At 36.5% G+C, this 7,782-nt stretch overlaps 1 pseudogene; it reads left to right on the forward strand.

The window, feature by feature from the left end:
• Positions 1-270: 270 nt before the first annotated feature.
• LOC128653334 (bombinins BLP-7/GH-2-like) lies at positions 271-6,177 on the forward strand (annotated as a pseudogene).
• Positions 6,178-7,782: the final 1,605 nt, after the last annotated feature.

Consider the following 7,782-nt stretch of genomic DNA (forward strand, 5'->3'; position numbering starts at 1 on the left):
AAGGAGTAGCAATGCACCACTGGGAACTAGTTGACCACATGACAACAGCCATATTTGTGCAACATGGTTAGACATGGTTTTCAAAAAGCAAACGCAGTAAAATGGAAAGCTGTTTAGAATTGCATATGCTCTATCTGAATCATGATAGTTTAATTTTTACTGTAATCTATCTTTGTTTTAATGTTACTTTAATAAGATTTAAATCAATACATTTGGTAAAAATTGTATGTGGTCCTAATTGTTCTTTTTTCTTTACTTTTAACAGGTAAAGATGAATTTTAAGTACATAGTTGCAGTGTCCTTTTTAATAGCATCTACATATGCACGAAGGTAAAAATAAATAAATAAGGAAAGAACTATCAAAACTCATGTTTTTTAGATTTAAATATTTTATTTCAGAGAAATTACTAAATATTCAAAAGAGTTTTAAAAAATGCAATGGTCATATTTCCATATGTGGTAATAATTTTGTGACATAAAGATTTAAAAAAATTGGTTGCAGTAAAGTGCTTTCTGCTTCCATTTTCCCTTCAATATATATACACATTACATTATATGAGAGCACAGCAGTGACGTGAGGTGACGTCAGAGGCTGGTGAGGCACTGGCTATGATATGCCTGAGAAACTCCTATATGAACACAATATAGGTATCTTAAATTTACGATTAAATTGGCAGGTTGCACAATGATGATTAGCCTTCATTTGTACTCATTCAATGCAAATGAAAAAATATAGTGCATGGTCTAGTGCAGAACTTTTTTCACTTTCTGTGAAGAGATTGAAACTTTTTCTGCAGGTCACTTTGAACTTAAATTAAGCTGTAAAATTAGGCAGTTACACTAATGCAGTGCTTCTCAATCTGGGCCCTCAAGTAACAGGCCAGGTGAACTAGAACACAGGTGAGCGGAATATTTCACCTGTGTTCTAGTTCAGCTATGATGAAAACCTGGCCTGTTTGGAGTACTTGAGGACTGTCGTTGAGAAACACTTAAAGCACCAGCTCATCTGCAATATGTTAATTGCCTGGAGAATAATGCAGTTTTTAAAGTTTTATACACAGGGATGACACTAAAGTATGTATAAGCAATCCAGTATTTTTCAGTAAAAATGTAATTCACCACTTTGGCCATTACATGGTGATGTTGGACTTGGAGTGAGTTGGAGGCTTGAGGGTGTAAGCCTCCAACTCACTGCAAGTCTAAGACAATGTAAAAAAGGATATACTGGAACATTGTGGTATAAGTGCATGAGTGGCACTGCAGTAGTTGCTGCCTTATGTAAGGTGCCCAGGTCTGACTGAAAACTCAACATAAGTGACATAAAATTGCCATTATCATTTTTTTTTTCTTGGACTTGGAGTGAGTTTGAGTCTTGAGGCACACACAGGGGGCACACAAGGAAACACACAGACATACACACAGTGATACACACACAGGGGGCACAGAAGGACACACACAAACATACACACAGTGACACACACAGGGGGCACACAAAGACATACACAGTGGGCACTCAAGGACACACACAAACATACACACAGTGACAAACACACATAAGAGGGCACACAAGGACACACACAGTGACACACACACAGGGGGCACACAAACATACACACAGTGACACACAGGGGGCACACAAGGACACAGTGACACACACACACACACAGGAGGGCACACAAGGACACACACAAACATACACACAGTGACACACAGGAGGGCACAAAAGCACACACAACATACACACAATGACACACAAGAGACACACACAAACAAACATATACACAGTGACACACACAGGAAGGCACACAAGGACACACAAACATACACACAGTGACACACAAGGACACACACAAACATACACACAGTGACACACAGGAGGGCAGAGTGACACACACACACAGAAGGGCACACAGGGACACACAAAAATACACATAATGGCACACACATACAGTGACACATACACACAGGAGGGCACACAAGGACCCACACAAACATACAAACAGTGACACACACACACAGGATCGCACACAAGAACATACACAGTGACACACACACAGGAGGGCACACAAGGACATACACAAAGGAGGGCACACAAGGACACACACAAACATACACACAGTGACACACACACACACATGAGGGCACACAAGGACACACACAGTGACACACACAAGAGGGCACACAAACATACACACACACAGGAGGGCACACAAGGACACACACAAACATACACATAGTGACACACACACAGGAGGGCACACAAGGACACACACAAACATACACATAGTGACACACACACAGGAGGGCACACAAGGACACACACAGAGGAGGGCACACAAGGACACGCACAAACATACACATAGTGACACACACACTGTGACACATACACACAGGAGGGCACACAAACAAACACACAATCATAGACACAGTGACACACACAGGAGAGCACACAAGGAAACACACAAACATACAGTGACACAAACACACAGGGGGTACACAAGGAGGTGCAAGCAATTTTTTGTCCCCCCTTAAGACACCTGCAAAGACCCCACATCACTCTGTAAAGAGTCCTGCAAATACAAAGTAAAGCTTTGACAAATAAACCCCTTATCTGCAGTTCATGAAAAAGTCTCATTTGCATCCTTTATTTCCTAGCACAGCATTTTAAGTGCTATAATGTTATGTTTAAAGCCCTGGACCCTGCCATAGAACTGCCATATTTGCAAACACAGATTGACACTCCTAAAAAACAAATCTTACCTCCTCTAACTGACAATTAGCCATTCCACTGTCTGACACTGAAGCCCACGCTCACACTGTTTGCAGCTCATCTTGTTTGTCGGGCTGACCAGTGCTCCTCAGCACCATCTGCTGGCTGCCATCATTAAAAAGTCCAGCATTTAAAAAAAATAGAACAAAAAAAAAGCTTTTAACTGTTGCGCTCTGGCAGGTAGAGAGAAGGCACCCCGGGCAGATGGAAACGGCCACATCAGACTCTGTCTTCACTGTAAATATGACTAAGTCTGATGATCCCTTTGCAGCTATTCCCAGATTGGATCAGTCACTCTAAAATGTTGAAAAGCTCAAACCTGCTCTGTCTCATTTTTTGTTAGCAGCAGATGTGGTAATTCATTCATCCTAGCTATCTGTAATTCTGTATTAACTTAATACAGATAGCTAGGATGAATAAATTACCGTATCTGCTGCTAACAAAAAATGAGACAGAGAAAGTTTGAGCTTTTCAACTTTTTAGCTTGACTGATGCAATTGCAGCTGGTGCCAATGCCAATGCAAGTTGCAAACAAAGGACAAGAGTCCTGTACTTACAGACATTTACAGGCATCCTGCCGTCCACAGTCCTCCAGGTCCCTGGTTCAGGGCGGTTAGTCAGACATCACTGCTCTTCCCTCCGGCTCCTTGCGGCTTGCTCTGGATCACAGACACACAGAAGTCTTCAAGACAGTCAGTGTGACAGTGACAGCAGGGACAGTGTGACAGACTGTGAGCTTAGTCGTGACTCCATGTGGCTGGCTCTCAATCTCTACAGTACACTTACACAGTCTGCTTTTCCCCCGCATGTGACGTCACTCACTCAGCCTGCCGAGTCAGTCAGCACATGGACAGCAGGCCAGGCAGGCACGCCTTCCTTGCAGCGCTGATCCTGCTGATTCGAGGAAATGTAGCTCCATAATATAGATGCGGTTTTGAGAACCACCTCTATTGGAGCGTGTATGGGGCCCAGTGAGCCACCACTGGGTGGCGCTTAGCTTAAAGTGAGGTAAACATGTTTCAGCATCCACAGGTTGCACAATAATGAAGGGCAGTGTTATGGCTCACTGCCTCCTCATTGCGCAAAATGGATGTGTGTTCCGGAATCACAGCATCGGGTGGCGCCGGCGGGAGGGTGGGGGATACCTAGGGTGGGGGCGTGGCCAAAAAAAAAAGTTAAAAATATATTTTTTTATTTATTATTCTGAAATAAAAACTTATTTTCGTTGATTGGACAGGGGAGGAGGTGCCTCCCCGGCCTCCTATCACTAAACGTCACTGGAGCACAGACAATTTTGTAAGATATTAAAACAAAGAAGAAATAAAGGTAATTTGAACAAGGGTGTTAAACTGAAGGATACATTTTATTTCTATATTTTAACAGAATACAGCACATTACAAAACAGTTCTCATCTTGTTTTAAACCAGAAGTGGGATATAAATTGTTTTATGAATTCAATTTACAGAATTAAGTTATCCTTGTCTAAAATTTGCCCAAAACCCATCAAAATTACATTTAAAAGTACATTTACACTCATAACACTATGAATTTAAAATAATTAAAAAGTTATAAGTTGTTAGAAAAAAAGGCATGTAAAGGACTTTAACATAGAGATAAACACACACACACATATATATATCGATTGTTGGAAACGGCACTCGCCAAATAAGCATCCACCAGGTGCTCGGCAGGGCAAAATACACACAGTAGAAAAGAACTGGGTCCAACGGACGGCCTCCGTTGTTGAATGTGATCCAAGAACAGCCGGCACACAGGAATTTTTCAAAGATCCGATTTATTCAGCAAAAGAGAAACCAGACATTTCGTCTCTACCTTGAGCCTTTCTCAATGGTATACAGACCACATTCAACAACGGAGGCCGTCCGTTGGACCCAGTTCTTTTCTACTGTATATATATATATATATATATATATATATATATATATATATATATATATATATATATATATATATATATATATATATTTATATGTATATATGTGTTAACATATGTATTTTAGTATTTATATGTGTATATATGTATTTACAAACATATAAAGACATATAAACACATAAATACATATGTTTACATATATCATTCCACTCACATGCCTAAAACTTTAAAAAATTATTTTTAATCAATTTTGATGTTTTACAATGTGTTTTACTTATTTACTGTAAATATTTTACATTCCAATGTTCTTCAAAGAGAAAACAATGTACTTTGTATTTTTAAATATATATTCATATGTCTATCTGTATATATCTATAATTGTATATACTTATATAGATAGATAGATAGATAGATAGATAGATATAGATATAGATATAGATATATAGATACAGATAGATAGCTAGATAGATATTTCATGAAAACATAATTAGATATATATTAATAAATATTTAAGAATAAAAAGAACCTTTTCTTCTATATGAAGAACATTGGAAGTAAAAATATTCATAACTACATGCGGGTTTAGTGCAATTGGTTAGTGCATATTAGGTTTCTCTCATGCACTAACTTTTTACGTTCAACTTGTAAAAGTAAGCGAACCCGCCCACATAAAAAAAATCTTCCAGCTGTGTTTGCTCTTGAACACAAGAACTAAATAGTGATAATGAGAGAGAATTAGTTGTTATAAACTTAAACTAATTGGGTACAAATACGCACGCCTAAATACCCAATTTAAAGAACTGAACTGCTTTTTTGATAAGCAATTACTGATGTCTGCTATTTGCTCATTGATACTACAGACCAAGCAAAAGCCCTCAGAGTGCCAGATGTGACCACCTGTCCTAATTATGATGAACTGTGCTTGCAGAAAATAAAATATATTTATACAAAAAAACAATAATAGTTTAATCCTAAAATGTTAAAGTCATAAAATTAGATAACCAATCTGATTTATTTATTTTTAGTGTAAAGAATGATGAACAGTCTCTGAGTCAGAGGGATGTTTTAGAAGAAGAATCACTGAGGGAAATCAGAGGTATAGGAGGAGCCCTCCTAAATGTTGGTAAAGTAGCTTTAAAAGGCTTGGCTAAAGGATTGGCTGAGCATTTTGCGAATGGGAAGAGAACAGCTGAAGATCATGAAATGATGAAAAGACTGGAAGCTGCAATGCGTGATCTAGATCCCATGAAAGATCCTTTATATTGGAAAGCTCTTATGTAAAAAAGAGAAACGCATTTTGGGGCCAGCAATACGTTTGGATGGTAGAGCACTTGGAAATGTACTTAAAAAAAAATGATATTTATAACCAGTAAAACATTGCTTTCATTAATGTTTGTAAAGTGATGCTAATCAGATAACATATAACAAAGCATAAATAAAACACACAAAAAAGCTATTTAAACAAACTGCATGTTCTCTACTCTGCTACTAAATAAAAATCATATGAGCAAAACTTGTTTTTTCATTTATAATTATCATTAAAATGGTGGCTGATCCTGGTTTTTGATCACATTTATGTAGTAAAGTTTATCGAATGATTTATCTACAAAAGTAAAAATGAAAGTCTATGGAAATATTTGTAGATAATAATTATATAATATTTTTGTGCTTGACCCCAACGTGTTGTATTTGATACCTGGAATAACAGTTAATTAAACAATAAGAAACAAATTATATTTATTTATTTTCATTCACCCTATTTCCTTATGCACTCTTGTTCCTCTAATATTAATATAAAATCTGAATAACAAACATGACCAAAATGTTGATAATTAAGCAGATATACTGCAAAACAGAAGAAATGTAGGACAAATTTCATTTATTTAAGTTTTTTAACATGAGTGGATTTTTTTGGCAATTTGCACAGCTTTTGTTCAAATTTAAATCTCTTATAAATAATTTAAATGGTTACTTAAGTTTACTTACATTTGAAATATAGCTCAAACACACAGTTAATTGTTTACACAACTTAAGTATTTGTAAATGACATTTATGGATTTTTATGAAGTGTTAAGATTAAAAAAATATATATTGAACACAATTCTATAAACATTATATTTAAATTATATAAAAAATTGTATTTGATTTTATTATTGGTTAAGCTAAAATAATCAAACAAAAATAATCAAGACTTATGCTTATGCTTTTATACAGTTATTGTATCAATTTAATTTCTTATTTTACAGTCTTATTTGGCATAACAAGGGACTCTTTCTACTATCATAAGAAAATTAGCATATTGAATAAGCTTCAGTTACACAGAAACAGCTCAGGCCTACATAAAATTAGTGGATCAGATTCTTATGATAAGGGAACTTTCTGTCAACAAACAGCTTTTCATGTATAATGACTGTCTCCCCAGAATTTTTTTTTAGTTTTTTCCTAACCTGGCCATCATACTAGCCCTACCCACTGTACACCGGGTATTAAAGTATAAAGCCAGCCTCTAATTTAATAATAATTATAATAATAATAATGAGGTCAAGGAACATGCAACATGTAATATGAGGTTTACTCACCCTGTGTTATCCTATAACAAGGATAGAACCTCACTCTAGCACTTGTCCTGAAAACTAACAACCACATTGTAGGCAGAGATAAAAAGAGACGTTACTGTTGGTGATTTAGGTGATAAATACGCCATAAGGCCGCCCAGTGCATATACAAGCATCTGATTGACGTCATGTGCATACAATCTAATTGAAGCTAGAATGAGAAGAGTGGGTAAAATAGGATAGAAGCTTTATGCTGTGTTACTAATACTTACTTATTTACACTGTGGTCTTCCCAGAACACAAGAATTAACAAATATAAAATGATTTCATACCCTTTAATAATGTCTTGGTCTTAGCCCTTATCTAAAAAGAATGTGAAACAATCTATCCCAGATCAAGACCAGTCTATTCTCTGCCCATGCTATAATTGCCTAAACTAAAATGTTGACAAGCATATATATATAGTACATGCACGCATTTAGATTATGATTATGGTATGATATAAAAGCTGGCTTGGACCAGGTAATCAAATACAAAAAAAAAAAAAAAAGGTCAACCAGTTT

Source organism: Bombina bombina, chromosome 3 (genome assembly GCF_027579735.1).
Source record: "Bombina bombina isolate aBomBom1 chromosome 3, aBomBom1.pri, whole genome shotgun sequence".
NCBI lineage: Eukaryota > Metazoa > Chordata > Amphibia > Anura > Bombinatoridae > Bombina > Bombina bombina.